The following is a 10560-nucleotide window of genomic DNA, read 5'->3' as shown; positions in this document are numbered from 1 at the left end:
TTCTATTTTAGTGTGCCCAGCGAAGCTAGTATGCTAGTATGCTAGTATAAACATAAATTTGTGCAGTGACTTGAAAAGTGCAGTGACAGTGAGCCGCAAAAAAACAAAAATTTCTATTAATTAACAAACAAAAATTTATTATTGAAAAAATAAATAAAATAGAATATTTATATACATAAACAAAAAATTATAGAAATTGAAAAATATAGAAAATCATTTACGAAGAGGAGTAAATCTTTGAAGCTGTACTTCAAACGCGGCGGTTCATCAATTGAGTAAGCAGTAAGCCAATTCGGGCTATTTCAAGTCTCTCCCCAATTAAGGGGATGATAAACTTAAAGTCTTTAAAGCGCCAGAGAACTGTTGCAGAAAATATTATAGTGCGCATAAAAACTGGTCTCCTTGAAAATATCATGTCGCTAGATCTAATCAATTTGAGGTGCCAACTTGAAATATTGAACTCCCACAGCGAAACACGTATAAAGTACCAGTCGAAAATGGAGGAAATCGACGAAAGAGGCATTGCCCGGGGAGAGTTAGAGAACTTAATTGTAGCAACAAAGTCCATAATAAAGCCCATTCTGGCGGAAACATTCTGCAAACATCTTTCATTGCACCTCATAGCCTGCGACTACCAAAAATGTCGTTACCGAAATTCAAAGGAGAATATTCCGAACTTAAAAACTTTATGAATCTGTCTAAGAGTTAAGTGCACAACGATCCCACAATCCCGGATATTGAAAAATTTAATCATTTAGTGTCATATCTATCCGGTAAAGCCTTAGGCACAGCGATGCAAATTTGAGAAAGGTTTATGAAAATAAATGTCTGATATTTTTTAAACAGTGTCAAAACTTTTTGAATTGTCAAAAACCCAAAGGCCTTCTGCGTCATCTTTGCGATCAATGATTAATACAGTGTCTGCAGTATATGACCCCTTTTATCGCTGGGTGACGTTAAGCTTATTTCAAATGCGATGTTGATTCACATAGTCACGTCAAAGTTTGATCCCACGACTCGGTAAAAGTGGGAGGAGCAACTTGACTATGATAACCTGCCACTTTGGGCTGAGTGTGAAGCTATGCTCAATAAGAGATACCAGAATCTATCAGCTGAAGAAGCTTCCTTATCCTAACAATGGCCAAGCAATGAAGATACGCGGCAGAAAATAAAAAATCAACAACTGCAACACTCAAAGACAACATTTACCGCGACAAATTCCAAACTTCCGACTTGCTTTCACTGTGGTTCTAAGTACCATTGCCCAAAATTTCAAGCGCTTATTGCACTTAAAAATCTCGCTAAATCTGTTTCCCTGTGCTTGCGCAAGTGACATACAGTCTCAAAGTGCAAAGCAGATCGCTGTGGTGTGTGCACCCTACCGCATTACACCATGTTGCATGTCTCCCAGGTCCTTCATACATATTAGCAGCCTGCCTGACCCAGTCATGTTAGCTAAAGCCGTAGTTAATGTTAAGACCAGCTCCGGTGTTTACGTGCAAGCGTGAGCTCTACTTGACTACTGTTCTCAAGTCAACTTTATGACCGAAGAGCTTGTGCAGAAATTGCGAATCCGAAAGGAAAAATTCTCTCCAAATATAATTGAAATTGGCAATTCAAACAAAAAGATCCAGGGCAAACTAAAAACATATATTAAATCGAGGATGAACGATTTTGAGTTTTCGGAGGACTTTGGGTAATGCGTTCCATATCAGCCAATCAACCAGATCGGACTGTAAACACAAATGGCTGGAAAATCCTACAAAATATTGCACTAGCTGACCCAAGTTTCTACAAATGTCAGAAAATATACATACTTTTAGGAGCTGAAATCGTCTTTGATCTGTTATCGGTGGGTCAGATCAGAACCAGCCCAAGGCAGCCAACGCTGCAAAAAACAATGGTAGGCTGGATAATTTCAGGAAAGTATGCTACAAATAAGAGCTCCAGTGCCCAAGCAAGTAGCAAATTATGTCAATTTGAAGAAAGCGTTGCTAGCATTGATGCTACAATCCAAAAATTCTAGGAATTGGAAGAAATACCTTCACAAGTAAATACCAGACGGCTGACTCCAGAGCAAGCTAAATGTGAGGATTTTTTTCGAAAAACCCATAGGTTCTACCATGGTTCTACATTGGTGGACGAAGACGACAGGAACTTCCAGCTCATAGTGTGGAGACAGGATCCATCTAACTACCGTAACATACATCACTGCGCCTAAACCATTTCTCGCCCCACAGTGTCTGCAAATGCTAAGCGACACAAATAAAACCAAATATCTACCCGGTTCCAAAGTCATTTGGAATGACTTTTACATCGACGACCTATTCACAGGATCCGACAGTATAGAAAGCCTCACCCAGATACAACGGGAAGGAAACACAATTTTAGAGTTTTTTTGCCTGAAATTAGCAAAGTGCTTTTCCAATCATACAAACTCATCGAATAATGATAGTATCCAAAAATTATTGCACCTCAGCGCAAAACACCGGGAAAGACGTTTTTCGCTTCATTCTGGAAGATAATTTTAGTAAGCTGCGAGCAACTAAACGTAATATTTTATCGGTTTCCGCTCGTCTCCTCGATCCTCTTGGTTTATTAGCCCCACTAGTTACCAAAGCTAAAATCTTATTACAAGAGCTTTGGATTCAAAAGCTAGACTGGGATGAGTCGATTCCATTGCGGCTTGACACTAGCTGGCAAAACTTTAAAACCAACGGAAGCAACAGCTTCCATCAATTAGCATTTCTCGGTATGTAAATACAGAGTCGAGTGACAGCTGCCAATCTCATGGCTTTTCTGGCGCTTCAATGCGCATGGCTGCTGCATATATACAGTTAGCCAATCCGTTAGTGGTACGAAATGCACGCCGCTTACTTCAAAGTTTAGAGTGGCTCCGCTCAAGACTAAATCTCTTCTGCGTTTAGAGCTCTCGGCAGCCCACCTTCGAGTTGAGTCGAGTTGGTCGAGTTGAGTCGACCAATAGAACAAACAATTTTCTGGACAGTCGTTGTGATCTTTCCTCGCAAATAGAGTGTCCGAAATGTAAGAGTGGACCCAGAATGTGTCGTGGCGTCATGTGCCCACAAAACAAAATCCAGCGGATCAAGTGTCTCGGGGTTGTAACGTGGACGAATTGGGTAATTCAATATGGTTTAGTGGTCCACAGTTGCTCCTAGAAGACCCTGCTACATGGCCACCAAATATCAACTTTAGTCTCTCTCCAGAACAAGAAGCACTCAAGAAAAAGAAGAACGCAATTACGTTAACAGCAATCAATGTCACAACAAATCCGCTCGTAACTCAAAGGTTCTCATCTCATAGAAAAGTGCTTCGGATTTTCGCTATATACTCAGATGGCCTCGAGAAACACGAGAACGAAAAGCAGAATCTGAAATAATACCCACGATAAAGGAATTACAATTGAGTTTTCTTAAAATTGTCGAAATAATTCAACATTTTGAATTTAGCGGCGAAATTAGTAAATTATCGAATAATAGCGTACTACCCTCTAGCTTGCAGAAATTAACACCATATCTGCATGAACAGTCGGAATCGTCATTATCGCTTAAACTGATTCAAGGAGATGACCGTTTATTAAACGTGCCAATTCCGTATGATGATAAGTTTTCTTTGCTATTACACAAAAATTCCCACTTTGTGAAGGCATATATCCGGTTCCTACATTTTCGTAATCACCATGCCGGTCCAAAAGCATTGGTAGCGCTTCTGCGAGAAAAAGTAAGGCTGGTAAGTGCACAAGGAGCCTGTAGACGAACTGTAAGAAAATGCATTCACTGTTTTTGTTATAAGCCCAAATTGTAAGGTCAGATCATGGGCAATCTACCCGCCGATCGAGTCCAACGGCCCTTCACACTATGGGGAGTAGATTACTGCGGGACCATTCATATAACCTTAAAAATTCGCGGTCACCCTCCTGTGAAAATGTATTTTACCATTTTCGTGTGTTTCGCTTCAAAGGCAGTTCACCTTGAACCTGTATCTGATTAACTGATTAAATTTATTTTCGCTATTAAAAAGTTCATTGGGCATCGAGGGATGCCAGCTAAAATGTATCTTCTGAAACAGAAGCAGGAGATTCTCCAATACGCCGTCGACGAAGCATTCACCTTCGCCTTCATACCACCAACATCTGCTGGTGCGCGCCGTAGACAACGCGCTGTTAACCACCGAAAAAACAGCAACGTTTCTCGTCGAAATAAAAGCAGTATTGTAGTCCCGACCTCTTGCACCACTCAGCAATAACCCCAACGACGGCGAGGAGCTAACGCCGGCGCATCTGGTAATCGATTGCCCCTTGCAAGGTTTGGCACCGCAGAAGGTAACCGACAACCCCAGCCGTTGCTTAGACAGATAGCAGCTTGTTTGCTCTCTCAAGCAACAATTTTGGCGCGCGTGGTCGAAGAGTTACCTTCTGGAACTTCAGCAGTGTAACAAATGGGTACACCCGCAGCCCAACGTCCAGCCAGGTCAACTCGTCGTTGTCCATGAAGATAACGTGCCAACGCAGCAGTGGGTGCTGGATCGAGTAACCGCAACCATTCCCGGAGCGGACGGAAAACTTCGCGTCGCAGACATCGTAACTAGTTCGGGTGAAGTGAGACGCCCTATCCACAAACTCGCCGTGCTACCGGTGGAAAACAAAAATTGTAGGCTGTTGGATTCCTTCAAGGTGGTCGGTGTCAAGCCAGATTCAGCAAAAATTCAAATACACACATATAGATATATTTGCTTTGTTAACTAGATTGTAATTTTTGAATTAAAGCACTAGTTTTTATTAAATTAATGTAAATTATATTTAATCTTAATATTAAGTTATTTTTCTATATATACATATACATATGTATATACATACATACATTACTGTTTCTCGCGTTCCTTACCTTTCGCTATTTACTTTCGGTCATTGACTTTATTTCTACAGCTATACTTTCTGTTCTTATTTCTATTTACCTACCTATTTACTCTCTCTAACTCTCCACTTACTGTTCTTTCGTTTCCGCTATTGAATAATATGAATGAACAGAATAACTTTGGAATTGTTGATCGGACGTGTGCGGTGTTTTAAATCTAAATTCGTACCAGGCAATATTAATTTAATTCGCGCTTCCCTAATCAAAGTTTTTAAACAAAATTATGAAAAATTTTCACAACTCAGTGAAGATTTTCCAACTTTATTTTTATTTTTTTAATATCATCGAAAAAAATGTGTGTAATAAATTTTATGTTCACGCTATTATTATTTCAAAAATAAGAAAATAGTAAAAGAATTAGTTTAATTTTTAATTTAAGAGAAGTATGGCGTGTTCAATTTTTGTGTGGGCAAAACTCAGTGTGGTGTCTATAAATTCGGTGTTCTAAAATCTCTTAAAATAAACCTTTCAAAACTCAATTGTACTAAAAAATTTTAAAAATAACATTTGCGACATCCCATTTCATTTACTTCTCTGTTATGATTGCATGTGTAGTATACATTTTCTTAAACAACAATGATCAATATACCTATTTGAGATAAATACTTACATCTATATTATATATTATATTATATATAAAAATTCAGCCGTTTTTCGCGTTGTGATGAACTTTACGGAGAATGGCTCAACCGATTTTAACCAAACTTTTCCACATTGAAAAGACACTTATGGAGAAGGTTTGTGTTTTGAAATTTTAAGAATCGGATACCAGCGTCTCGAGAAATAGGCCAAAACGTGGACTCGGGTAACCCTAGGATGTGTTTGTACAATATGGGGAGCAAATGGAAGCTGTGGATGATTTCTATAGTACAGAGTATTTTTCATACTCTCGAGATATAGGTCAAAACGTGGACCCGGGTAACCCTAGGATGTGTTTGTACAATCTGGGTAGCAAATGGAAGCTGTTGATGATCTATATAGTATAGAGTATTTTTCATTCCGTTCCGTGACTAGGGTCTCGAGATATAGACCAAAACGTGGACCTGGATAACCCTAGGATGTGTTTGAACCACATGAGTATCCATTGTAAGTTGTTGATAAATGCTAATGAAAAGAGGACTTTTGTTTTCGCTGGGTAACTAAGGACTCCAGATATAGACCAATTGAGAACTCGCCTTCAGGTTAAGAGATTGCATTCTTATGTACTACAGCCAGTTAAAATGGTATATTCAATCACATCTATATAATAGGTCTATCGATAAGTTCGTGCGGTTTTACAACAGATGGCGTAACTTGATTATTATTCCATCGATCCACATTTCCAAACATTCATTGGAGAGCTACTGTCGTAAGGCACAAACGTCAGTATAAGTTTTTTATTTGAAGCGTAAACAACAATATTTTTACCACACTTGAAAATGTCGAATTTCGTGCCAAATAATGTGTTTTTGCGGGGAATTCTTCTTCATTATTTTAATATGAAGAAAAAAGCAGCCGAAAGTCATCGTATCTTGGTGGAAGTTTATGGTGAGCATGCTCTAGCTGAGCGAACGTGCCAGAAGTGGTTTGCACGCTTTAAAAGTGGTGATTTTGGCTTGGAAGACGAAGAACGCGAGGGTGCGCCGCCAAAGTTCATGGATACCGAATTGGAGGAATTGCTCGATCAAGATCCGGCTCAAACGCAAGAAGAGGTTGCAAAAACTTTGGGAGTTGATCAATCAACCATTTCCAAACGTTTAAAAGCCATGGGAATGATCCGAAAGGTAGGCCATTGGGTGCCGTATGAATTGAAGCCAAGAGACGTTGAACGCCGTTTTATGGCATGCGAACAACTGCTTCAACGGCACAAAAGAAAGGGTTTTTTGCATCGAATTGTGACTGGCGATGAAAAGTGGGTCCATTACGACAATCCAAAACGTCGGGCAACGTATGGATACCCTGGCCATGCTTCAACATCGACGTCGGCGCAGAATATTCATGGCCTGAAGGTTATGCTGTGTATCTGGTGGGACCAGCTGGGTGTTGTGTATTATGAGCTACTGAAACCGAATGAAACGATTACGGGGGATGTCTACCGACGACAATTGATGCGTTTGAGCCGAGCACTGCGAGAAAAACGGCCGCAATACGCCGATAGACACGACAAAGTTATTTTGCAACATGACAATGCTCGGCCACATGTTGCACAAGTGGTCAAAACATACTTAGAAACGCTCAAATGGGATGTCCTACCCCACCCGCCGTATAGTCCAGACCTTGCGCCATCCGATTACTATCTCTTCCGATCGATGCAACATGGCCTGGCTGACCAGCACTTCCGTAATTACGATGAAGTCAAAAAATGGATCGATTCGTGGATTGCGGCAAAACCGACTGAATTTTTCACAAAGGGAATCCGTGAATTGCCAGAAAGATGGGAAAAAGTAGTAGTAAGCGATGGACAATACTTTGAATATTAAATTTGTAACCATTTTACGTCAATAAAGTTTCAAATTTCGAAAAAAAACCGCACGAACTTAAACATAGTCCTATTATAATATATAAAAATTCAGCCGTTTTTCGCTACAGCCAGTTAAAATGGTATATTCAATCACATCTATATATATATTATAAAAATTCAGCCGTTTTTCGCGATGTGATGAACTTTACGGAGAATGGCTCAACCGATTTTAACCAAACTTTGCCACATTGAAGAGACACATGTGGAGAAGTTTTGTAACTATGTTTGGTTTAAATCTCCTTTACTTCTTCGTCAACACACAGTATATACGAGGCAGCGTTCTTTTTACGCGTGTGGTTGTTATTATAAACGGTCGCATGGAGCGTACATTTTACTCACATATGTACAAGTTAACGCAGCAGTATTTATGCCTAAATTTTCGTTCCATTACATACATTTCAATGGAATGCAAACATTCATACATATACGTATGGGCTGTAGGGCTGTAGCTGACCGCCTGCAATAATTAATCGTAACACAATGCTGCTGTGACTAACTTAACACTTTGCTTAAATACTTCTTCTTTACACCTACACGAACCTGAACAGGTGGTGCTAAAAAAGGACTTAAGCAAGGCCCTTTTCTTAGAAGATTACCAAAGGTTATCAGTAATAGTGCATAGTGAAAGTAAGTGTTAAAACTAACAAGAAAGGGTTTTATTTGGTAAAGTGTTCAAGTGAAGCGTTTCCAGGCATCAACCAAAGAGATAAAATAAGTGCGTCAGAAATATTTAAGAGAAGAGATTGTTTTCACATTTTCCAACGATATTTTCACGAAAAATTTACAAAATATATACTAATTTTGCAAATGATTGATAACAAGTGATACAGTGAATAAATGGTGTGAAAAATACACACAACAGAAATCGGCAAAAATAATTAATATTTTAGAAGTTTTTACTTAAGATATTTAAGAAAAGAGATTGTTTTCACACTTTCCGTAGATATTTTCAAGAAAAGTTTCAAAAATATATATTATTTTTCCTGATCATTTCCCATTTCTGTTCTGTGTAATTTTCATTTCAACGCGTGCTCACAGTTCAATTATGTTTTTAAAAGATGGCGCTAACAGCATGTTAATTTGAATTCCAGTTTAAAAACAAGAAAAGTAGCAATCAAGAGCTCAGAGCGACATAAAGAAGACCACTTTGATTCGGTAAAAGAAATGCCAAGAGGTAGAAGACATGCTAATATCGGACGTAATACACGTCACAATAGAAATGTGCAAAATCACAGACAAAATGAAAGTGAGGAAAATCATTCTGATAGATTAAGTCCACAAAGAGATCGTACTAGGTCACGTTCTGTAAATTTGAATGGTGCAGCATTTCAATATAATCCAAAACTTGATTATTCATCTCACAAATACGTTGTCATTGGAAGTATGGATTTTGGTACCGAAAACTCTCAATTTCTTGGAAAAAAGTCGTCGCGTTGATGTGTGTGAAACAATGCTTTCAGATTATCAGGACAAGCTCAAATGCATCATTACGGGAGATGAGACTTGGATTTATGCTTACGACCCTGAAACAACCGACCAATCAAGCGAATATCGTGCTAAAGGCGAGGCCAGACCGAAAAGAGCACGTCAAAGTCGTTCAAAAATAAAGGTCATGATGACAGTTTTTTCCGATTTTCGTGGTGGCGTTTTGTGGATTTTGTCAAGCATTGAAATTCAAAACTGAAACACCAGGCATGTGTTGCGCTGCAGGAAAAGTTCGTTTACCAGACATACAATATCCGCCCGAACCATTAGCTACATTATTATCGGGAACATCACCCGATTCCAAACATTTTCTTGAAAAACTTTGCACATATAATTCCTCTTTTCAAATTACATCTTTTGGTGCTGGAAAAATTATAACCGATAACTTCATGCCAACGTTCAAGGTAATACATAAACTTCAACGTTCAACAACATTCGCTGACACATCTAATGAATCATTAGATTTTATGGACACAAATTATGGCTTTTTTCAGATTCAAGGGCAAGCATATCACTTAATAGGTTCATTACTACCACTACCCGATCAAGAGTCAAAATTTTTGCAAATTTATTTCATTAATGACAACGATGATGAACTTGAAGCACGGTGTGCATTTTCCAGAAATATAAACAGAGTCATTATGAGAGAGTTACAAGATTTATTACACACACACAATGTTTTGGTGCAAAGTTTTAAAACAACAATCGAAAGATTGTCATCTGATAATCATTAAATTAAAATTGATGCAAATAAAACGCCTGCCGGCGAACATCGTGGAAGATACGATCAACCAACTTCAAGCAACGAGGTTGCAATTGTTGTATCTGGAGATGAATTTCAACCAAGAGATATTGTTTTGCAAAGAAGAAATGATACACTGCAAGGTGTTAATGAAACGCATCGAATATTTGATGCATTACAATATCCTCTTATGTTCTGTCGTGGTGAAGATGATTATTCGATTGATATAAAACAAATAAATCCAGCAAATGGTCAAGAAACAAATAAAACTGTAAGCGCAATGAATTATTATGCATACAGAATCATGATAGGAGAAAATCAAAAGAATCACATTTTAAAATGTCGTAAATTATTTCATCAGTATATTGTTGACATGTATGCGAAAATAGAAACAGAACGATTGAATTACATTAGATTCTTTTGAATAAAACGCGTGATTTCGTGTGAAAGAACAATTCGGTATTTTATTTGTAACGGCACAAGCAAGACTGATATGCAAAGCCTACTTGCATGCATAAGAGTGAGAAAAGACTTAAGGACAGAAGGTCTAAAGAGAATGAAATATAGTTGCCAAGTAACTAAAATATACAAATTATTTCAACACTCCCACTTTTTAGTTACATTTCATATTTATAATTAAAACAAAACAAACTTTAAGATATACAAAACTTGATTTCTTACATGAATCTCAAACCTAATTGTTCCCTAAAATTAATAAATTTATATTTTGGAAGCGCCTTTGTTAGGCCGTCCGCCAGTTGATCAGTTGACGCAACATATTGTAGTGCAAAAACTTGCTCCTCATACTTATCGCGTATGTAGTGGTAACGCACATCAATATGTTTTGTTCTTTTGTGAAACTCCGGATTCTTTATGAGTCGAATGGCGCTTTGGTTGTC

The sequence above is a fragment of the Anastrepha obliqua genome, chromosome 6, assembly GCF_027943255.1.
Source record: "Anastrepha obliqua isolate idAnaObli1 chromosome 6, idAnaObli1_1.0, whole genome shotgun sequence".
NCBI lineage: Eukaryota > Metazoa > Arthropoda > Insecta > Diptera > Tephritidae > Anastrepha > Anastrepha obliqua.
This window is presented reverse-complemented; position numbering follows the sequence as displayed.